The sequence below is a fragment of the Gorilla gorilla genome, chromosome 13 (assembly GCF_029281585.2).
Source record: "Gorilla gorilla gorilla isolate KB3781 chromosome 13, NHGRI_mGorGor1-v2.1_pri, whole genome shotgun sequence".
Classification (NCBI taxonomy): domain Eukaryota; kingdom Metazoa; phylum Chordata; class Mammalia; order Primates; family Hominidae; genus Gorilla; species Gorilla gorilla.
This window is the reverse complement of record NC_073237.2, coordinates 71,170,722-71,194,820: the sequence shown is the minus strand read 5'-3', so window position 1 is coordinate 71,194,820 and position 24,099 is coordinate 71,170,722. Positions and strand designations below refer to the sequence as shown.

The 24,099-nt window shown below is 39.3% G+C and overlaps 1 long non-coding RNA gene across 1 annotated transcript in view; it reads right to left on the bottom strand.

Moving 5' to 3' along the window:
• LOC109028412 (uncharacterized) overlaps positions 1–24,099 on the bottom strand; it is a 48,465-nt gene that overhangs the window by 17,315 nt on the left and 7,051 nt on the right. Inside the window, exon 2 of the long non-coding RNA XR_002007452.3 lies at positions 4,429–4,526. This is a non-coding gene — a long non-coding RNA (uncharacterized lncRNA). The remainder of the gene's footprint in view (positions 1–4,428; positions 4,527–24,099) is intronic.

The following is a 24,099-nucleotide window of genomic DNA, read 5'->3' as shown; positions in this document are numbered from 1 at the left end:
GGGAAAACAGTAAAAAATGGTAGGTACAGATACAGATTCCAAAAGTTTGTTGGGAATTATAATGAAGTATAATAGTAGGTAATGGGTGAGGGCATAAGTAAAATTTAATGGCATGTTACTCCCACTTTTATTAACCTGCTAGCACATCCCTCTTATATATGTTTGATTCTTTCTCTTTGATACCTATTTAGATGTGGGATCTTTCAGTCAGTGTGTCTGTGCATTTTCAGTGAAAAGTTGCTTTTCAGAAGGACTGCACCAATTTACATGCCAGGAACAGTGTTTAAAAGTAACGTATATCCATTCTGTGGCCAGTACTGGATATTGCTGAGCTTTTCATTTTTGTCAGTACAGACATACCTCATTTTATTCTACTTTGCTTTATTGCACCTTGCAGATACTGTATTTTTTTTTATTTTTTTATTTTTTACAAATTGAAGGTTTGTGGCGACCCTGCATCAAACAAGTCTGTATTGGTGTCATTTTCCAACAGCATGTGCTCATGTCATGTCTCTGTGTCAGCATTTTTTTGCAATCACGTATTTTTAAATTAAGTATGTACATTGTTCTTTTAGACAAAATGTTATTGCACATTTAATACGCTACAGTATAGTATAAACATACTTTTATATGCACTGGGAAACCTCAAAATGTGTGTGACTCACTTTATCATGATGGCCTGGAACTGAGTCTGCAGTATCTCCAAGGTATGCCTGTATAAGAAGTGTTATCTAATTTGAATATTCATTTACTTAATTATTGGGAAAGTTAGGCAATTTCTCTGAGTTTAATGGCCAAAGAGAAGTGTTTTTAATCTGACAGTCTATATGATTTCATGTGGCAGACCTGATAGGCCATTGGCAACAGCTCCAAACCTAATTAAAACATAGTGAGGTTCATCAGAGAGAGTATTGGCCAGAGCCATGAGGACTGCCTTGAGTTCTAGTAATTGAGAGGAGCAACCACATCTGCTTTTGGATTTACATAGCTGGCACTGAAGCTGAACAGCAGCAGCAGCTCCTCATTGGACTCCATTATGTTTCATTGTAGCCAAACAATTCGTGAAGTAGGCCCAGAAATTTAGGGGAAACTAAGTCAAGGGCCCCATTGAACCAATGGGATTGCTTTATGCAGTGGAGTTGGCCGTACAGTTTACCTCCAAAAGGATAGCTGCCATTTTTTCATGTAGGACCAAAAAGCTGCTAGGGCCAGGCCAGCTATGCTATTTCTCTTTGACTAGCGAGGCTTGTTAGATACTTTTCACCTTGTTAGTCATCAAGTCGAAGTTGACCCATCCCAAAATGGGGAAGTCAAGCCAAAGAGTCAGAAGACCCATGTTAAGTCACATTAAATTTCAACAAAAGCTTAGCAGATTAATAGCTGCCTTCTTTTGTTAACATATAAAGATGTACGTGGTGGCTGGGTCAGGCAGCTGTTGCGATTGTTAGTATTGAGCTGTTGCCTCTCTGAGTACTCAGGCAGCCATTAAGTCTTTGAAACTTCTCCTCTTGGAGGCCTATATTACTTATACTGGACCACCTGGGGAGGGAGGTCAGTCTGTGCCGTATTCCTTGAAAGTGAGATGGAATAAGATATAGACCAAGAAGAGCAGGCATAAAATCCACGAATTCTATTATACATATATTGAATATGTCCAAAGAACCGTGGTGACATTATTTTTGAGGGGTCCAGCTCCTCATCAAAAACTTGGGGGCTGGGATAGGACAGAAGAGAGTTGGCACTTTCTCTAGTTTAACCTCTTGCTATTTCAGTAAGTGATTAAAGCTTTGACTGTTCGACCTGCCTGCTCAGCTCTCCCTGGCCCCTAACAATTTCAGTTTTCCTTCCCCACTCCAAGCCCTGTCCAAACCCTGTCAGTTGAATTAAAGTGCCTTTTTTCCTGTAGGAACACAGACCAAGAAGTTTAACATGTGCATCAGGTGCTACAGCACAGATTCCAAAAGATCAGGTTATCCCCCAGTTGGGAGTTCCAGGTGGCAGAGGAAGCTAGTCTACAATGACAGTAGGAGCAATGGTGGTGGGGAATACAGTTCATCTGCTCATAATTGTTATATCCACACAATTGTCATTAGTATGCCTGAGTGTTTATGCTTGCAAAAAAATGTTATTGCCTATTTCAATGTGTGAAGTGGCCTGCAAAGTGTTCTCTTGTGTTTTTATGTTTCTCAGTGGTGGTGGGAAAGAAATTTGATTCTCAGCATTTTTTTCCATTGACCACTGTCTCCAGGTTCAGTACCTGAGCACTGTTGCTACTTCTTCCCCCATCTATCTCCAGCATCCAATGAGTGTCCAGCTTCCAAGACCCCTTACTTTGGTGCTGATCATAATCTCAAAATACATAATCCTGAATGTTGAAATCCTGAAATATCAAAATCCTTAAGGTCTAAAGTCCCTAACATCTAAAATTTCAATGGATTAAAATCTTTGAAATCCCGTGAGACAAATTCTGGGGAAGGGATTAATGTGTTTTCAGTTGTATGCAGTGTACTTGCATCATGACAGGCAGAACTATTACCTTGTTATTGTCTCTACTAGGAAATTATGGTTTAAGGAGATTCATATAGGTGCCAAATTGACAAGAAGTGGACTTCTGGACATAGTTTTAAGTGTCACCTTGTCTGGATTAAGGAATACCTAGAAACCTAGTAAGGCATTATTTTCAGTGTATCTGTGAGAGTCCTTCTAGGGGAGACGTGTATGTGAGTCTCAGTGGACTAAGTGGGAAAGATCTGTCCTCAGTGTTGGCAGGAGCCATCCAATCAGCCAGGGGCCTATAGAGAACAGAGAACGCAAATTAGTCCCTCTCAGAGCTGGGACAGATTTTCTGCTGCTGCCTTGGACATCAGAAATTTGACACCACAAACTACATTATCACAGTATTAACCATGTGTAAGCATTATGCATGTATGTAAAAATGTAGAAACTTCCTCAGTAAAGGAAGAGATGTCCTCTTTGTACGTCTGCATTTGTCAAAGATAAAATTTCTGAAAATCTTGGCTCTTTGGGCTAATGTGTATGTGGTGGTGACCCACTGAAGGTTTTTGGGTTTTTTGTTTGTTTTTTCAAGACAGAGTCTTGCTCTGTCGCCCAGGCTGGAGTGCAGTGGCACCATCTCAGCTCACTGCAACCTCCGCCCCCTGGGTTCAAGCGATTCTCCTGCATCAGCCTCTCAAGTAGCTGGGACTACAGGCGCCCACCACCGCGCCTGGCTAATTTTTGTATTTTTGTAGAGACAGGGTTTCACCATATTGGCCAGGCTGGTCTTGAACTCCTGACCCCAGGTGATCCGCCCATGTTGGCCTCCCAAAGTGCTGGAATTGCAGATGTGAGCCACCATGCCAAGTTTTGTTTCTTGTTTTTTGTTTTTTTGTTGTTTCCTTTTGAGATGGAGTCTTGATCTGTTGCCCCAGCTTGAGTGCAGTGGCGTGATCTGGGCTCACTGTAATCACCTACTGGATTCAAGCAATTCTCCTGCCTCAGCCTCCTGAGTAGCTGGGATCATAGGTGCCTGCCACCACACCCGACTAATTTTTGTATATTTGGTAGAGACAGGGTTTCACCATGTTGGTCAGGCTGGTCTCGAACTCCTGATCTGAAGTGATCTGCCCGCCTTGGCCTCCCGAAGTGCTGGGATTACAGGCATGAGCCACCACGCCCGGCCCCCCATTGAAGTTTTTGATTGATCTCGTCAGGAGACTTAGGTTGTCTATCACTGTATTTCAGATGACTGCAGTTATAAAGCTGGGTGTATGCTTTTATATATTTAGCTTTTTCACCCATTTCTTTATGAATACAGTTTATCTGCTCATAATTGTTACATCCACGCAATTGTCATTAGTATGCCTGAGTGTTTATGCTTGCAAAAAATATGTTATTGCCTATTTCATTGTGTGAAGTGATCTACACAGTGTTCTCTAGTGTTTTTATGTTTCTCAAATAAATCCCCTTTTTAAAATGTAAATAAATGCTTTTTAAATAACTTTTAAGATATTTTTCCCTACATTATATTTTCAAGATTTTGAAATTTTGGGATTGCAATTTTCTGGATTTTTAGATTCAGAGACTTTGATCTTTCAGTATTTCAATATTTGAGATCATGGCATTCAGAATTGTTTTTCAGGATTATGATCCTAACTTCCTTTCTGTCCATGCTCACGCCACTGTGTTCTGCCCTGCAGTCTTTCAGCCTTGGCTGCCCTGGCACCCAGAGCCCTGTCCTCATTATAAGCCAGGTTGGACTGTTGACAGGAACCAGGTGTTTGCCTTTATACTATTAGGCAAGGTGTTTCCTTCACTCACTTTTAAGTGGCCACCCATGCTCAATTCAACCAAATTAACTTCTGTCTTCAGGTCACTCAAAGCTCTATATTAAATAGCAAAGCCTTCATTGCTGACACATTAATTTACCTTTGAGGACTCTCCATCTCAGCAGTCACAGCCGTACCGCCTTTTAGCTAGGATCATGGGACTTGCTGCTCTGTTGTCATAACATTTCTTCTTTCAACCTGGAAGAGAGTGAGCAACAATGAAGTTATTATTTGGGTGACTTCTTTCAGTCCTGCTTCTAGCAGCTCAGCATATAAACGGGAAGAAGTAGGGTCTCCTGCCAATTGGGCAATCGTATTCATTACTGGATCTTGGGAGTCTTATTTTCTTGAACCGGCCTGCAGAGCCTTGTCCTTCCTAATCCAGAAATCTATGTCTATCAGCATCCTTCCTTTCTCAACAAAATTGCTAAATCTGCTATTTGAGTTTACCCTACTTACAATCTAATAAGTTAGTCTGTTACAGTTTCCTAGATGCTAGTAAAGACATGAGAAATTACACAATACAGAGAGTTCTGTGTACTCTCACCCAGCTTCCCCCAAAGATAGCATTTTAAGTAACCATATTATGAAAACCTTGAAGTTGACATTGGTACAATACTATTACTAAACTACTGACAGACCTTGTTTGGAGTTTACCAGTATTTGCATGCACTGTTGTTTTTTTCCCTTATTTTTTCACTTTTAACCTACCTTAATATTTAAAATGGGTTTCTTATTAACAGCACATACCTTGGTCTTGCTTTTAAATTAATGCATAGTATTGGTACATATTTATATAGGGCACATGTGATATTGTTACATGCATAGAATGTGTGATAATCAATTTAGGGTATTTGGGGTATCCATCACCTTGAATATTTATTTCTATATATTAGGAACATTCCAAGTCCTCTTTTCTAGTTATTTTGAAATATACATTGTTGTTAACTATTAACTATAGTCACCCAACTTTGTAACAAACATTAGAACTTACTCTATCTAACTGTATGTTTGTACCCGTTAACCAACCTCTCTTCATAGCCACTCCCACTCATATGCCCTTCCCATCCTCTGATGGCTATCATTCTACTCACTACCTCCATGAGATCAACTTTCTTAGCTCCCACATATGAGTGAGAACATGCAGTATTTGTCTTTCTCTGCCTGGCTTATTTAACTTAATGTCCTCCAGATCCATCAATGTTGCCGTAAATGACATGATTTCACTCTCTTTTATGACTGAATAGTACTCCATTGTGTATGTAGACCACATTTCCTTTGTCTTTTCATCTGTTGATGGACACTTAGGTTGATTCCTTATCTTTGCTGTCAGTAGAGCTGTCACAAACATGGGAGTGCATGTATCCTTCTGGTATACTGATTTCCTTTGGATAAATGCCCAGTAGAAGAATTGCTAGGTGGTATGGTAGTTCTATTTTTAGTTTTTTTCTCTCTTGTTTTCCATAGTGGCTGAACTAATTTACATTTCCACCAACAGTTTGAGTTCCCTTTTCTGTACATCCTCACCAGCATCTGTAAATTTTTTTTGCTTTTTAATAATACGTATTCTAATGTAAAGTGAGACCTCATTATGATTTATTATTATTGCATCAGTCAACCTTTAATGTCCAAAGGAGGCATGGATGCAGAGCATAGGAGATGTGGCAGGGTCTCAGGCCTTGCTCCGGAAATGAGGGAGAGACGAACACAAACCAGACACTTTCAACTGACCACACAGTCTGGGAGGGCAGGGAGAAACACAGATTTGGACATTCATGAAAAAAATAAAACCTGAAATCAAGCACTCCCATTTTGTGCCCATTGAAGGGTTTGATATAGGAAACTCAGTCACCACCCTGGATACTGGAGGGGAGGTTCCCCCTCCACTGCCAACATCAAAAAGCAAGCTCGGCACACACTAAGGGCTTAGGGAGGGGCATTCTGCCTCCCCACCAGCCCCAAGAATGCACTTGAAAATAAAAGAATAAGCTGGATCCCCTACCCCCAACATTGTCAACCCTACACATGAGAGTTTTGAAGACCAGCCAACTAACAACAGGGGCTGCTCCAAGATAACTCCAGAGGAATGAGAAAACGGAGGGCTAAGCAGGGAGCAGACAGGAGAAGAGTGTAATGAAAAAAAAAAATTCAAGCTAATCCTACCCCCAACATCCTCCTCACATGATCTCTGGCAGGAAGAACAAAAGAAGGTAATCCACAAAGACACAGCCCTTACTTAGAATTTCTGACAAAGACAGCAAGACAAGTCTGCTCCCCACTCCCACACACCACACACACTATATATATATTATATAATCTATATTATAAATAATGTAATCTAGATAGTATAATCTATATTATATATAATTATATATATTTATATATATTATATAATATATTAATTATATATATTATATATAATTATATATAATATAGATTATAACTAGATTATATAATATAGATTATAATTATAGATTATATAATATAGATTATTAGATTATATAATATAGATTATAATTTATAAATTATAAGATAACCATTATAGATTATATATAATATAGATTATATTACATAGCTTATATAAAATATATTGCATATTATATAAAAAATATATTTTTTGAGACAGAGTCTCACTTTGTTGCCCAGGCCGGAGTGCAGTGGTGTGACCTCAGCCCACTGCAACCTCCACCTCCTGGGGTTCAAGCGATTCTCCTGCCTCAGCCTCCTGCATAGCTGGGATTACAGGCACCACGCCACCACACCCAGCTAATTATTTGTGTAATTTTAGTAGAGATGGGGGTTCACCATGTTGGTCAGGCTGGTCTCAAACTCCTGACCTTGTGATCCACCCGCATTGGCCTCCCAAAGTGCTGGGATTACAGGCTTGAGCCACCGTGCCCAGCCCCTCATGATTTTAATTTTTCTCTGATGATTACTGATGTTGAACATTTCCTGTTGATTGTTTGTATGTCTTCTTTTAAGAAATGTCTATTCATAGACATCTACAGAACTCTCCACCCCAAATGAACAGAATATACATTCTTCTCAGCACCACATCACACTTATTCTAAAATTGACCACATAATTGGAAGTAAAACACTCCTCAGCAAATGTAAAAGAACAGAAATCACAACAAACTGTCTCTCAGACCACAGTGCAATCAAATTAGAACTCAGGATTAAGAAACTCACTCAAAACCGCACAACTACATGGAAACTGAACAACTTGCTCCTGAATGAGTGCTGGGTAAAACAAAATGAAGGCAGAAATAAAGATGTTCTTTGAAACCAATGAGAACAAAGAACATACCAGAATCTCTGGGACACATTTAAAGCAGTGTGTAGCGGGAAATTTATAGCACTAAATGCCCACAAGAGAAAGCAGGAAAGATCTAAAATTGACACCCTAACATCACAAAAGAACTAGAGAAGCAAGAGCAAACACAATCAAAAGCTAGCAGAAGGCAAGAAATAACTAAGCAGAACTGAAAGAGACACAAAAAACCCTTCAAAAATATCAATGAATCTCGGAGCTAGTTTTTTGAAAAGATCAACAAAATTGATAGACCGCTAGCAAGACTAATAAAGACGAAAAGAGAAGAATCAAATAGATGCAATAAAAAATGATAAAGGGGATATCACCACCAATCCCACAGAAATACAAACTACCATCAGAGAATACTATAAACACCTCTATGCAAATAAACTAGAAAATCTAGAAGAAATGGATAAATTTCTGGACACATACACCCTCCCAAGACTAAACCAGGAAGAAGTTTGAATCTCTGAATAGACCAATAACAGGCTCTGAAATTGAGGCAATAATTAATAGCCTACCAACCAAAAAAAATCCAGGAACAGACGGATTCACAGCCGAATTCTACCAGTGGCACAAAGAGGAGCTGGTACCATTCCTTTTGAAACTATTCCAATCAATAGAAAAAGAGGGAATCCTCCCTAACTCATGAGGCAAACTTCATCCTGATATCAAGGCCTGGCAGAGACAACAACAAAAAAAGGGAATTTTAGACCAATATCCCTGATGAACATCCATGCAAAAATACTCAATAAAATACTGGCAAACTGAATCTAGCAGCACATCAAAAAGCTTATCCACCACATCAAGTCGGCTTCATCCCTGGGATGCAAGTCTGGTTCAACATACACAAATCAATAAACATAATCCATCACATAACAGAACCAGTGACGAAAACCACATGATTATCTCAATAGATGCAGAAAAGGCCTTTGGCAAAATTCAGCCCTTCATGCTAAAAACTCAATAGGTATTGATGGAACATATCTCAACATAATAAGGGCTATTTATGACAAACCCACAGCCAATATCATACTGAATGGGCAAAAACTGGAAGCATTCCCTTTGAAAACTGGCACAAGACAAGGATGCCCTCTCTCACTACTGCTATTCAACATAGTGTTGGAAGTACTGGCCAGGGCAGTCAGGCAAGAGAAAGAAATAAAGGGTGTTTAATTAGGAAATGAGGAAGTCAAATTGTCCCTGTTTGCAGATGACATGATTGTATATTTAGAAAACCCCATTGTCTCAGCCCAAAATCTCCTTAAGCTGATAAGCAACTTCAGCAATGTCTCAGGATACAAAATCAATGTGCAAAAATCACAAGCATTCCTATACACCATTAACAGACAGCCAAATCATGAGTGAACTCCTATTCACAATTGCTACAAAGAGAATAAAATACCTAGGAATCCAGCTTACAAGGAACATGAAGGACCTCTTCAAGGAGAACTACAGACCACTGCTCAACGAAATAAAAGAGGACACAAACAAATGGAAGAATATTCTATGCTCATGGATAGGAAGAATCAATATCGTGAAAATGCCCATACTGCCCAAGATAATTCGCAGATTCAATTCCATCCCCATCAAGCTACCAATGACTTTCTTCACAGAATTGGAAAAAACTAAAGTTCACATGGAACCAAAAAAGAGCCTGCATTGCCAAGACAATCCTAAGCAAAAAGAGCAAAGCTGAAGGCATCACACTACCTGACTTCAAACTATACTACAAGGCGACAGTAACCAAAACAACATGGTACTGGTACCAAAACAGATATATAGACAATGGAAAACAACAGAGGCCTCAGAAATAGTGCCACAAATCTACAACCATCTGATCTTTGATAAACCTGAACAAGAAATGGGGGAAGGATTCCCTATTTAATAAATGGTGCTGGGAAAACTGGCTAGCCATATGTAGAAACCTGAAACTGGCTCCCTTCCTTACACCTTATACAAAAATTAATTCAAGATGGATTAAAGATTTAAATGTTAGACCTAAAACTATAAAAACCCTAGAAGAAAACCTAGGCAATACCATGCAGGACATAGGCATGGGCAAGGACTTCATGACTAAAACACCAAAAGCAATAGCAACAAAAGCCAAAATAGACAGATGGGATCTAATTAAACTAAAGAGCTTCTGCACAGCAAAAGAAACTACCATCAGAGTGAACAGGCAACGTACAGAATGGGAGAAAATTTTTGCAATCTACCCATCTGACAAAGGGATAATATGCAGAATCTGCAATGAACTCAAACACATCTACAAGAAAAAAACAGCCCCATCAAAAAGTGGGCAAAGGATATGAACAGACACTTCTCAAAAGAAGACATCTATGCAGCCAACAGGCACATGAAAAAATGCTCATCATCACTGGTCATCAGAGAAATGCAAATCAAAACCACAATGAGATGCCATCTCATGCCAGTTAGAATGGCAGTCATTAAAAAGTCAGGAAATGATAGATGCTGGAGAGGATGCGGAGAAATAGAGCTTTTACACTGTTGGTGGGAGTGTAAATTAGTTCAACCATTGTGGAAGACAGTGTGGTGATTCCTCAAGGATCTAGAACTAGAATTACCATTTGACCCAGCAATCCCATTACTGGGTATATACCTAAAGGATTATAAATCATACTACTATAAAGGCACATGCACATGTATGTTTATTGTAGCACTATTCACAATAGCAAAGACTTGGAACCAACCCAAATGTCCATCAATGATAGACTGGATTAAGAAAATGCAGCACATATACACCATGGAATACTATGCAGCCATAAAAAAGGACGAGTTCATGTCCTTTGTAGGGACATGGATGAAGCTGGAAACCATCATTCTCAGCAAACTATCACAAGGACAGAAAACCAAACACCACATGTTCTTACTCATAGGTGGGAATTGAACAATGAGATCACTTGGACACAGGGTGGGGAACATAACACACTAGGGCCTGTCGGGGGTTGGGGGGCTGGGGGAGGCATAGCATTAGGAGAAATACCTAATGTAAATGATGAGTTGATCGGTGCAGCAAACCAACATGGCACATGTATACCTATATATGAAACCTGCACGTTGTGCACATTTACCCTAGAACTTAAAGTACAATAATAATAAAAAAAGAAATATTTACATACATATGAAGACACAGAAAAAGGAAAGGGAGTCACATAGAAAATAAAGAGGCCAGTAACTGCACACACTTTCTTCCCAACTCAGTGCCTTTGCTATATTAATTTACCTTCTATGTTATTAAACAATTATCATTATGTAGTATGTGTCCTATCTGCTATGTTTGTATTTTAAATAAAATCAGAAATGTAAAAAAAAAAAAAAGAAATGTCTATTCATGTTCTTTGCCCACTTTTTAATATTATTCGTTGTTGTTTTACTGTTCTTGGACTTCCTATATATTCTGGTTATTAGTCCTTTATCAGAGAAATAGTTTGCAGATATTTTCTCCCATTCAACAGGCTATCTCTTCAGTCTGTTTATTGTTTCCTTTGCTGTGCAGAAGCTTTTTAATTTAGTATGGTCCCACTCATCTAATTTTATTTTTGTTGCCTGTGCTTTTGAGGTCCTAGCCATAAAATCTTTGCCTAGATCAATGTCCTGGTGTTTCTCATATGTTTTCTTCTAGTAGTTCTATAGTTTCAGTACTTACGTTAAGTATTTACTCCATCTTGAACTGGTTTTTGGTTGTGGTGAGAGGTAGGGGGTCTTCTTTCATTCTTATGCATATGTATATCCAGTTTTCCTAGCACAATTTATTGAAGAGGGTGTTCTTCACCCAATGTATGTTCTTCACACCTTTGTCAAAAATCAGTCAGCTGTAAATACATGGATTTCTTTCTGTGTTCTTTGTTTCGCTCCACTGGTCTGTGTTTCTGTTTTTAAACTAATGCCATGCTGTCTTGGTTACTATAGGCTTGTAATATATTTTAAAGTCAAGTAGTATGATGCCTCAAGCTCTTTTCTTTTTGCTCTGGATTCCTTTGGCTATTTGGGCTCTTTTTGGTTCCATATGAATTTTAGGATTGTTTTTTCCTATTTATGTGAAAAATTGCATTGGTATTTTGATACAGGTTGTATTCAGTCTGTAGAATGCTTTGGGCAGTATGGTCATTTTAATAATATTAATTCTTCTGATCCACATGCTTGGGATGTCTTTCCATTTGTTTGTGCCCTTTTCAGTTTCTTTTATCAATGTTTGGCAGTTTTCCTTGTAGAGGTCTTTCACTTCCTTGGTTAAATTTATTCCTAGGTATTTAAATTTTTTTGTAACTATTTTAAGTGGGATTGCCTTCTTGATTTCTTTCTCAGCTAGTGTATTATTGGTATGTAGAAACACTACCGATTTTTGAGGCTGGGCACTGTGGCTCATGCCTGTAATCCCAGCACTTTGGGAGGCCAAGATGGGGGGATCACTTGAGCCCAGGAGTCCAAGACCAGCCTAGGCAACATAGCGAGACCCCATCTCTAGTTTAAAAAACCAAAACACTACTGATTTTTGTATGCTGATTTTGTATCTTACAACTTTACCGAATTTATTCATCGGATTTAATCATTTTTTTTGGTGGAGTCTTTAGGTTCTTCTAGATACAAGATTATATCATCTGCAAAGAGGTACAATTTGACCTCCCCTTTTTCAATGTGGATTGCTTTTATTTATTTATTTAAAGTTTTTAAAAAGTTTAATGGAGGCAATAAGGCATATAAATTGCCAATAAGGCTGGATGTGTTTTATTTCTTTCATTCGCTTGATTGCTGTGGCTGGGATTTCCAGTACTGTGTTGACTAGGAGTGCTGAAAGTAGTCATCCCTGTCTTGTTCCAATTCTTAGTGGAAAAGCGTTCAGCTGTTCCTCATTCTGTATGATGTTAACTGTGTGTTATATATGACCTTTACTATGTTGACACACATTTCTTCTATGTCCAGTTTGTTGAAAATTTTTATCATGAAGCGATGTTGAATTTTATTAAATCCTTTTTCTGCATCTATTGAGATGGTCATACAGTATTTGTCCTTCATTCTGTTGATGTGATGTAGCACGTTTATTGATTTGCATATGTTGAATCATCCTTGAATCCCTGGGATAAATCTTAGTTGATCATGGTTGGTATGCTGTTGGATTGATATGCTGTTGGATTGGGTTTCCTAGTATTTGTTGAGGAGTTTTTTGTTTGTTTGTTTGTTTTTTGAGATGGAGTCTCTCTCTTTCACCCAGGATGGAGTGCAGTGGTGCAATCTTGGCTCACTGCAACCTCCACCTCCCGGCTTCAAGTGATTCTCCTGCCTCAGCTTCCTGAGTAGCTGGGACTACAGGTGCTAATTTTTGTATTTTTAGTAGAGACGTGGTTTCATCATATTGGCCAAGATGGTCCCGATCTCCTAACCTCATGATCCACTCGCCTCGGCCTCCCAAAGTGCTGGGATTACAGGTGTGAGCCACCCGCCCAGCCTTATTGAGGAGTTTTGTGTGCATGTTCTTCAGAGATGTTGGCCTGTACTTTTTTGTTGAGTCTCTATCTGGTTTTAGTATCAAGGTAATGCTGGCCTTATAAAATGAGTTATGGAGAATTCCCTCTTTAATTTTTTGGAATAGTTTGAGGAGAATTGGTGTTAGTTCTTAGAAAGTTTGGTAGAATTTGGCAATTAAGCCATCCAGTCTTGCACATTTCTTTGTTGGAAGATTTTTAAAATTACTGTTTCAGCTTCCTTACTTGTTACTGGTCTGTTCAGGTTTTCTATGTCTTTTTTATTCAATCTTGGTAGGTTGTATATTTTCAGGAATTTATTCATTTCCACTAGGTTTTTCAGTTTATTAGTGTTTACTTGTTAATAATATCTGATAATCTTTTATATTTCTGTGGTATCAGTTGTAGTGTCTCCTTTTTCATTTCTTATTCTATTTAGGTTGTCTCTTTTTTTCTTGGTTAGTCTAGCTAACAGTATCCATTTTGTTTATCCTCTTTTAAAAGCCAACTTTTCTTTATTTCAATCGTTTTTGGGGTACAGGTGGTTTGGGGTTACATGGAAAAGTAACCAAAAGTATCCATGGTTACATGGATAAGTTCTTCAGTGGTGATCTCTGAGATTTTGGCATACCCATCACCCAAGCAATGTACACTGCTTTTATCCCAATATGTAGTCTTTTATCCCTCACCACCCCCTCCAAATCCCCAAAGTGCATTATATCATTCTTCTGCCTTTGCATCCTGATAGCTTAGCTCCCACTTATAAGTGAGAACATGCCATATTTGGTTTTCCATTCCTGATTACCTCACTTAGAATAATGGCCTCCGGCTCCATTCAACTTGCTGCAAAAGACATTATTTTTTTCCTTTCTGTGGCTGAGTAGTATTCCATGGTGTATATATGCCACATTTTCTTTATCCACTTGTTGGTTGGTGGGTTACTTAGGTTGGTTCCATTATCTTTGCAATTGTGAACTGTGCTACTATAAACATGCATGTATGTGCATGTGTCTTTTTCATATAATAACTTCTTTTCCTTTGGGTAGATACCAAGTAGTGGGATTGCTGGATCAGATGGTAATTCTACCTTTAGGAATCTCCATACTGTTTTCTGTAGTGGTTGTACTAGTTTACATTCCCACCAGTAGTGTAAAAATATGCCCTTTTCACCAAATCCACACCAATATCTATTGTTTTTTGACCTTTTAATTATGACTATTTTTGCAGGAGTAACGTGGTATCATTGTGGTTTTAATTTGCATTCCTCTGATAATTAATGATGTTAAGCATTTTTCATATGTTTGTTGGCCGTGTATCTTCTTTTGAAAATTGTCTATTTGTGTCCTTTGCCCACTTTTTGATGGGATTATTTTTTTTTTCTTGCTGATTTGTTCAAATTTGTTCAAATATCCAAATGTAGATTCTGGATATTAGTCCTTTTTCAGATGTATAGTTTGCAAATATTTTCTCCCACTGTGTGTTATCTCTGCTATTTCTTTTGCTGTGCAGAAGCTTTTTAGTTTAATTAGGTCCCATTTATTTATTTTTATTTTTGTTGCATTTGCTTTTGGGGTCTTAGTCATGAGTGTTTGCCTAAGCTAATGTCCAGAACAGTTTTTCTGATGTTCTAGAATTTTTATGGTTTCAGGTCTTAGATTTAAGTCTTTGATCCATCTTAAGTTGATTTTTGTATAAGGTGAGAGATGAGGATCCAGTTTCATTCTTCTACATGTGGCTTGCCAATTTTTCCAGTACCAGTTATTGAATAGGGTATCCCTTCCGCAATTTATGATTTTGTATGCTTCGTCAACGATCAGGTAGGTGTAAGTATTTCGTTTTATTTCTGTGCTCTCTATTCTGTTGCATTGGTCTACGTGCCTGTTTTTATACTGGTCTCATGCTGTTTTGGTAGCTACAGCCTTATAGTACAGTCAAAGTTGGGTAATGTGATGCCTTCAGATTTGTTCTTTTTGCTTAGTATTGCTTTGGCTGCAGAGGCTCATTTTGGATTCCATATAAATTTTAGGAGTTTTTTCCCATTCTGTGAAGAATGATGATGATATTTTTATGGGAATTGCATTGAATCTGTAGAATGCTTTAGGCAGTGTAGTCATTTTCACAATATTGATTCTACCCATCCATGATCATGGAATGTGTTTCCATTTGTGTCATCTATTATTTCTTTCAGCAGTGTTTTGTAGTCTTCCTTATAAAGATCTTTCACCTCCTTGGTTAAGTATATTCCTAGGTATTTTATTTTATTTTTTGCAGCTATTGTAAAAGGGATTGAGTTCTTGATTTGATTCTCAGCTTGATCATTGTTGGCATATAGCAGTGCTACGGATTGGTGTACATTGATTTTGTATCCTGAGACTTTACTGAGTTTGTTTATCAGATCTAGGAGCTTTTTGGATGAGTCTTTAGGGTTTTCTAGGTATACAATCATATCATCAGTGAACGTCGACGGTTTGACTTTCTCTTTTCCAATTTCAATGCCCTTTACTTCTTTCTCTTGTCTGATTACTCTGGCCAGGTTTGTTTGTTTTGTTTTGTTTTTTAAAATGGGGTCTTGCTATGTTACCCAGGCTGGTCTCAAACTCCTGAGTGAAAACAATCCTCCCTCCTCAGCCTCCAGATTAGCTGGTATACAGGCTTGCACCACTGTGCCTTACTCTTTTATCTGCTTGTTTAGTTCTCTGACCTTTATTATTTCTTAACTTCTACTAATTTGGGGTTTGGTTTGTTGCCTTCCTGGTTCCTTGAAGTGCATCAATAGATTGTTTGAAATCTTTCTACTTTTTTGATGTAAGTGTTTACTGCTATAAACTCCCTTCTTAGCATTGCTTTTGCTGTATCTCATAGGTTTTTATATGTTGCTGTTTTAGAGACAGGGACTTGCTCTATCACTCTGGCTGGAGTGCAGTCGTGTGATTGTAGCTCACTTTAACCTTGAACTCCCGCCTCAGCCTCCCAAGTAGCTAGGACTACAGGTGCACACCACCATGCCCAGCTAATTTAAAAAATGTTGTTTGTAGAGATGTAGTCTTGCTATGTTGCATAGGCTGATCTTAAACTACTGACCTCAAGTGATCCTCTGCCTCAGCCTCCCAAAGAACTGGGATTACAGGCATGAGCCACTGTGTCCAGCCAATATGTTGTGTTTTAATTTTTATTTGTTTCGAGAGATTTTTTGGCCATGTGTGGTGGCTCACGCCTATAGTCCTAGTACTTTGGGAAGCTGAGGCAAGAGGATCACTTGAGCCCAGGAGTCGAGACCAGGCTGAGCAACATGGCAACACCCCATCTCTACAAAAAATTAAAAATTAGCTGGGCATAGTGACACAGAGCTGTGGTCCCAGCTACTAAGGAGGTTGATGCTGGAGGACCACTTGATCCTGGGAGGTTGAGGCTGCGGTGAGCTATGTTCGTACTACTGCTCTGCAGCCTAGGCAACAGATCGAGATCCTGTTGCAAAAAAAGTTTTCTTTTTAATTTCCTCATTAACTCCTTCCTTGCCCAGTGGTCATTCAGGAACATATTATTTAATATCTGTGTATTTGTACAGTTTCCGAAGTTCCTCATGCTACTTCTTTTTTTTTTTTCTTTTTTTTTTTCTGAGACAGAGTCTCACTCTGTCGCCTATGCTGGAGTGCAGTGGCACCATCTCAGCTCACTGCAACCTCTGCCTCCTGGGTTCAAGCAGTTCTCCTGCCTCAGCCTCCCAAGTGGCTGGGATTACAGGTGCGCACCACCATGCCCGGCTAATTTTTTGTATTTTTAGTAGAGACGGGGTTTCACCATGCCGGCCAGGCTGGTCTCGAACTCCTGACCTCAGGTGATCCGCCTGCTTCGGCCTCCCAAAGTGCTGAGATTACAGGCATGAGCCACCACACCCAGCCCATGCTACTTATTTATTGTTTTATCCCACTGTGGTCTGCAAAGATAATTGATATGATTTCTATTTTAAAAATTTGTTGAGACTTGTTTTGTGGCTTAACGTATGGTCTGTGCTGGAAAATGCTTCATGTGCTGATTAGGAGAAAGTGTATTCTATAGCTGTAGGATGAAATGTTCTGTTTAGGTCCATTAGGTCTAAAGTGCAGTGTAAATGTTTGTTAATTTTCCATCTAGTTAGTCTAATTCTGAAAGTGGTATGTTGAAGTCCCAAACTCTATGTTACAGTCCATCTCTCCCTTTAGATCTAATATTTGCTTTATATATCTGGGTGCTCTAATGTTGGGTACATATTTATTTATAATTGTTATATCCTCTTGCTCTATTAATCCACTTATCATTATATAATGACCTTCTTTGTCTCTTTTAACAGTTTTTGACTTAAAGTCTGTTTTATCTAACATTAGTATAGCTACCCCTGCTTTCTTTTGATTACCATTTGATTGGAATCTCTTTTTCCATGTCTTTAATTTGTCTGTATATGTTCTTACAAGTGAGATGAGTTTCTTTTAGGCAGCTTATGGGTGGGCCGTGTTTTTTTTTAAATCCATTTGGCCAGCCTGTAACTTTCAAGTGGAAAGTTTAATCTGTTTACATTCAAGGTTATTATTGATACGTAAGAGCTAATTCCTGTCATTTTATTACTTGATAGCTACTTGTTTTATATATCCCTTGTTCCTCGCTTTCTCTCTTATTTATTATTGTGAGTTGATGGTTTTCTGTAGTGGTAATGTTTGAGTCCTTTCTCATTTGTGTCTTTGCTCTACCAGTGGGGTTTGTAATTTTGTGTTTTTTTGTGGTGGTGTGTATCATTGTTTTACTTCCAGGACTCTCTTAAACATTTCTTGTAGGGCTCACCTAGTGTGATGAATTCCCTCAACTGTTGCTTGTCTGGGAAAGACTACTTCTCATTCATTTACGACGGACACCTTTGCTGGGTGTAGCGTCCTTGGCTGGCAGTTTTTTCTCTCAGCTCATTGTCTATACCATCCCATTCTTTCCTGGCCTGTAGGGTTTCCATTGAGAATTCTGCTTAGTCAGTTGGGAGATCCCTTATATGTGACTAGACACTATTCTCTTGCTGTTTTTGGAATTCTCTGTCTTTGAAATTTGACGACCATGTGTCGTGAAGACCTCTTTGAATTGCATCTGTTTGGGGATCTCTAAACTTCCTGTATTGGATCTTTAAATCTCTTACTAGACCAGGGAAGTTTTCAGCTACTGTTTCATTAAATAGATTTTCTATCCCTTTTCTCTTTGCATTCTGGAACACCAAAAATTTGAATATTGGTCATTTTATGGTGTCCCATATGTTATGTAGGATTTGTTCATTCTTTTTTCTTTATTTTTGTCTGACTGGGTTATTTCAAAAGACCTGTCTGCAAGTTCTGCAATTCTTTGTTCTGCTTGATCTATTTTTGAAGCTTTTAAATGTATATTGTATTTCATTCAGTGAATTCATCACTTCCAAAATTTGGTGTTTTTTTTTTCATGATCGTTGCGTCTTTGGTAAATTTCTCGTTATTTTTTGTATTTGTTGTGTGCTCTTCTATCTCACTGAGCTTCTTTAATATCATTATTTTGAATTCTTTTTCTGGTACTTCATAAATTTCTTTTTCATTGGAATCTGTTGCTGGAGAATTATTATGTGCCCTTGAAGGTGTTATATTTCCCTGCTTTTTCAAGTTTGTTGTGTCCTTACATTTTTCTCGGCACATCTGTTCTAACAGTAACTTCTTCGAATTTTTTTGGATTTGCTTTCGTAGTGGAGGACTTTTTCCTGAAGATGTATATGTGGTGTTGGTTGGGTAGGGCACTGTGGCTTTGATTCTCAGTGTGTGCAGTAGTGTAGTCTCTGTATGTTTTCTTTAGGTATAAATAGTGTCAATGGTGTCTGTGATTTTCTCAGTGGCTTAGGGTCCATTTAGTGGAGGCTGTGGTGAAGTTTTGCTGCGGACAGGGACATAGGTGGGCCAGTCCTCAGTTCTTGGTGATGGCAGGAGTGGGCTCAGCATGCCTGTCCTTGGGCCCCCGGGTGGGGTATGCTGTCACTGGTATATTAGCAGGTTCAGATGGGCAGATTCTTGGCCCTCCAGTTGGCTTGCTTGGGTGCTGGGTAGTGACAATGGTGGGCTGAGCAGGTAGGCAGTTTGTCAGGCCCCTGGATAGTCAGCATGGCATAAGCCAAGGCAGTAGCACTGGTGGGACAGTTCTCTGGTTCCCGAGTGGTCCATGCTAGCATTGGCAGTGGCTGTGACAGGCTGGGAGGGCCAGTCCCTAGGCTCACAGGGTGGCATATACAGGTGGGTGACATCTGTGATGGTAGTGGCAGGTTGGGTGGGCCCGATGACCTCAGGATCCTGGGAGGAGTGCTCAGGCGTCAATGGCGGTGGGCTGAGCTGGGCAATCCCCAGGGCCCCTGACAGTGTGCTTGGGGACTAGGGGGTACAGAGCCAGTCTAGGCAAACCTGTCCCCAGGCTGCCTGGTGGCACATGGAGGTGCTGGCTCTCAAAATGGGACCTTGCTGTAGCGCTTAGAACTCAGGGTATGCAAGACTCAGCCTTAGCTCCCTTTCTGGAGCAATACCATCAGATGGTCTTCCAGCAGCTCCCTATGTTAGTCTCAGGGCCCACAAGGATTGAGGGGGCTCTCCTGTGGTTAGGATTGTAGGAGTCTGCAATAAAAATGTGGACTGCTGGGGGGTCTATCCCTTACCCTTTCCCTTCATTGGGAAGTCTCTACAGGCTCCCAGCCAATCCCAGCTGAGCAGGCTGCCTCACTTCCCTCTCCTTCCTTGTTTTAGGTGTTTCCTGTTTATTTCTCTGTTGAATTTTAGTGTTCTCTCCTAGATAATCTATTCGAACTGTGATTATCTATTCACTATTTTGGTTCTTTATGGAGAAGGTGAGTACCAGATGCTTCTAATCAGCCATCTTGAAGACCGATGGGTCTTGTTTTTTTATTCAATCTGATGTCTTTTAATTGGAAATTAGTTTACAGTAATTATGGATGTGGTTGAATGTAATCTCGCCATTTTGCTATTTTCTACTTGTCCCATTTTCTTTTTTCTCACTTTCTTTTGGATTGAGTATTTTCTTGATTTTATCTCCATTATTGGCTTATTAGTTACAGCTCTTTATTTAAAAAAAGGTTTCAGTGGCTTCTCCAGGTTTTAAAATATGCATGTTCAACTTATACAAACCTCAAATGGTGTACCACTTCATGTATAGTTAGAAGAACCTTACAACAATATACTTCCAATTTCTCTTGCATCATTTATGCTATTGTCATACATCTTAATTTTATGTGTGTAATAAACCCCAGAATACAGTGGTAATATTTTTGCTTTAGACTAAATTCTTTAACAAAAATATCTTTTATATTTATCATCATTTTTGAATAGTTTCTGGTGTGGGCTGCTTTAAAAATATGTCCACAAATTCTTCGATACTCCTACCTTGGGAACAGCCTAATTCCCGTTCCCTTGATTGTGGGCTGTAGTAATTTACTAAATGAATAGAATGTCGTAGAAATGTGTGATTCCAAGGCTAGGTCATAAAGGACATTGCACCTTCCATTTTCTCTCAGATCTCTGGCACTGGGGGAAGTCAGATGACATGTCGTGAAGATACTGAAATACCCCTATGGAGAATCCCACTTGGTGAAGAAGTTAGGCCTCCTCCAAAGAGTCATATGAATTGAATGAGCTTGGAAGTGGATCCTCCACCCCAGGCAAGCCTTCCTATAATCACACACCCAGCCAACCACATAATTGTAACCACATGAGCGACACTGTAACACCCAGCCAAACTGATGGTGAATTTCTAACCCACAGACTTGAGAAAATGTTGTTTTAACTCACTTAAGTTTGGGGATAACTTGTTATAAAGCACTAGTCATTTCTTTGTACGCATCCAAGTTTCTATCTGCCATCACACTTCTGCCTAGAGAACTTACTTTTTATATCATAGTCTGCTGACAGTGAATTCTCTCCGCTTTTGTCTAAAAAGTCTTTATTTCTCTTTTATTTTTCAAAGATTTATTCACAGAATACAAAATTGGAGGTTGATTTATTTATTTAAATGTCACTGTTGTTTTGATGAGTACTCCACTGTAATTCTTATCTTTGTCCTTCTGTTTCTTTTTTCCTCTGGCTGCTTTAATTGGTTTTGGTATTTATCCTGTTTGGGGTTCTCTAAACTGGTTAGATCTGTGGTTTGATGTTTTGTTATTATTTCTGAAAAATTCCTTGCCATTATCTCCTAAAATATTCTTTCCTGTTTTCTCTTCTCCTTCTGAGACTTTTATTACATGTATGTTAGACTGCTTGTTATTATTCCATAGCTCCTGGGCACTGTTTTTATTGTTTGTTTTTGTTTGTTTTGGAAGCGGAGTTTCACTCTTGTCACCCAGGCTGGAGCGCAATGGCGGGATCTCAGCTCACTGCAACCTCCGCCTCCTGGGTTCAAGCAATTCTCCTGCCTCAGCCTCCCAAGTAGCTGGGATTCCCAGCACCTGCCACCATGCCTGGCTCATTTTTGTATTTTTAGTAGAGATGGGGTTTTGCCATGTTGGCCCGGCTGGTCTCCAACTCCTGACCTCAAGTGATCTGCCCATCTTGCTCCTGCAGAGTGCTGGGATTACAGGTGTGAGCCAACACACTGGGCTTTTTTTTTTTTCTTGTAATTTTTTTCTCAGTGTTTCAGAATGACTTTTTAAATGTATCTTCCAATACATTGAATCTTTCCTCAGCTATCTCCATTCTACTAATGAACCTGTTGAAGGGATTTTCATCTCTGATATCATGCTTTTTATTTCTAGCATTTCCATTTATTTTTTATAGTTTTCATCTCTGCTAAAACACCCTGCGTCAATGTGTTGTCCACCTATTTCACTATATCCTTCAATATAGTATATTAATGTTAGTCCTTAACTGATAATTCAAATTTTATCTGAGTCACCTCCAAGTCTTGTTCTATTAATTGCTTTATCTCTTGACAAGGTGTTTTTTTTTTTCTTTACTTTTTTTCCCTTGAGTCTTATAATATTGAATTTCATTTATCATGTGTGGAAAAAAGCAGAAACTGAGGTAAACAGTATTTATGTCTGGCTATAAATACATGCCTGTTAGGCTGGTATGGAAGGTTGAGTCAGTATTGTAAGAAACTGAGTTTATGTTTTCTTACTGTTATCTGCAGCACATCACAGATTTCAAATTCCTCTAGCAGTAAGCTTTTCCTGTGCGCTTAAAGGACAGGATGCCAGAGGGTATTTTCCTCAATGTTTCAGCTCCCTCTCCACCTTCCAGCTGTCTCTGTATGCCTTTGCTCCCAAGACATTCTCTCTCCATGCTCTTGCCCCTCCCTCAGAGGTAGACTGCATTTTCTTGTTAGTCTGTGCTAGGCTCATGGTAGAGACAATAAGGAATCTTTGTTGTCTTAGCTCAGCCTCAGTCTTAGGCAGGCTTTGCACACCTGGCCTCAGAATTGTGTCCTTCTTAGCATTCCTATCCCTGTATTTATGACTGGTCTTCAGCAGGAATTTCCTACTCCTCTCCCAGTAGTATCAGTGGAGGATGCTAGGCCCCAAACTATTTTCTGTCTCTCTCCTCTAAACTAAGATTTGTGCTTCTACTTTTTCTCCTTAAATGAAAGATCTTTGCCTTTGTCCTTCCTTCTGAGGCAGAGACGTTTTGCCTCTGTTCCTCCCACAAAAGCATTTTCTGCCCTCAGAAAATGTCTGTTAACCCTCCATCAGTGGCTTAAGGCTTCTGTTTTCGGCAGAAAATGAACCAGGGAAACAGGTGGGTTTTTGTGCCTATCCCCACCTCAGGGGCAGCTATACTATATATCTTTGCTTTACAGGGGGCATCGCAGCAGACTCCTGCTATGTATGCCCCCACCCTTCTTGAGCACCCAATGGAATGACATGAAAAAAGCTTATGAGTGAAGATATGACTGGACTGCTACAATCTTATGGTAAAACTTGAAAGGTGAAGAGTTGCTTCTTATAGTTAAGCAAAGAAATTCTTGATGGAATCTATTCCTGATAAAGATGCTGTGAACACTACTGACATAACAACAAATAATTTAGAATAATACTTAAATGTAGTCAATAAAGCAGTGGTAGGGTTTGAAGACTGACTCCTGTTTTGAAAAAGTTCTTCTATGGGTAGAATGCTATCAAACAGCATCAGATACTTCTGTGAAAGGATGAATCAATTGATGCAGCAAACTTCATTGTTGTCTTAAGAAATTGCACAACCACTCCAACCTTCAGCAGCCACCACCCTGATGAGTCAACAGCTATCAACATTGAGGCAACATCTTCCATGAGCAAAAAGATTATGGCTCACTGCAGGTTCAGATAACTGTTAGCATCTTGTAGCAATAAGTTACTTGTAAGTTACAGTATATACTTTTTTTGATATGCTATTATACGCTTAATAGACTATAGTATAGTGTAAGCATCACTTTTTATTTTTTGAGACAGGATTTTGCTCTAGCGCCCAGGCTGGAGTGCAGTGGCACCATCTTGGCTCACTGCAGTCTCTACCTCCTGGGTTAAAGCGATCCTCCTGCCTCAGCCTCCTGAGTAGCTGAAATTACAGGTGTGCACCACCACGCCCAGCTAATTTTTGTGTGTTTTTTTGTTTTGTTTTGTTTGAGATGGAGTCTTGCTCTGTCACCTAGGCTGGAGTGCAATGGCACAATCTCGTCTCACTGCAACCTCCGCCTCCTGGGTTCAAGGAATTCTCCTGTCTCAGCCTCCTGAGTAGTTGGGATTACAGGCACACACTGCCATGCCCAGATTTTTTTTTTTTTTTTGTATTTTAGTAGAGACAGGATTTCACCGTGTTGCCCAGGCTGGTCTCAAACTCCTCAGCTCAACTGATCCACCCACCTCAGCCTCCCTTATGCTGGGATTACAGGCATAAGCTACTGTACCCGGCCAGCATAACTTTTATTTGCACTGGGAAACCAAAAAATTTGTGAGACTCACTTTATTAATTGCTTTA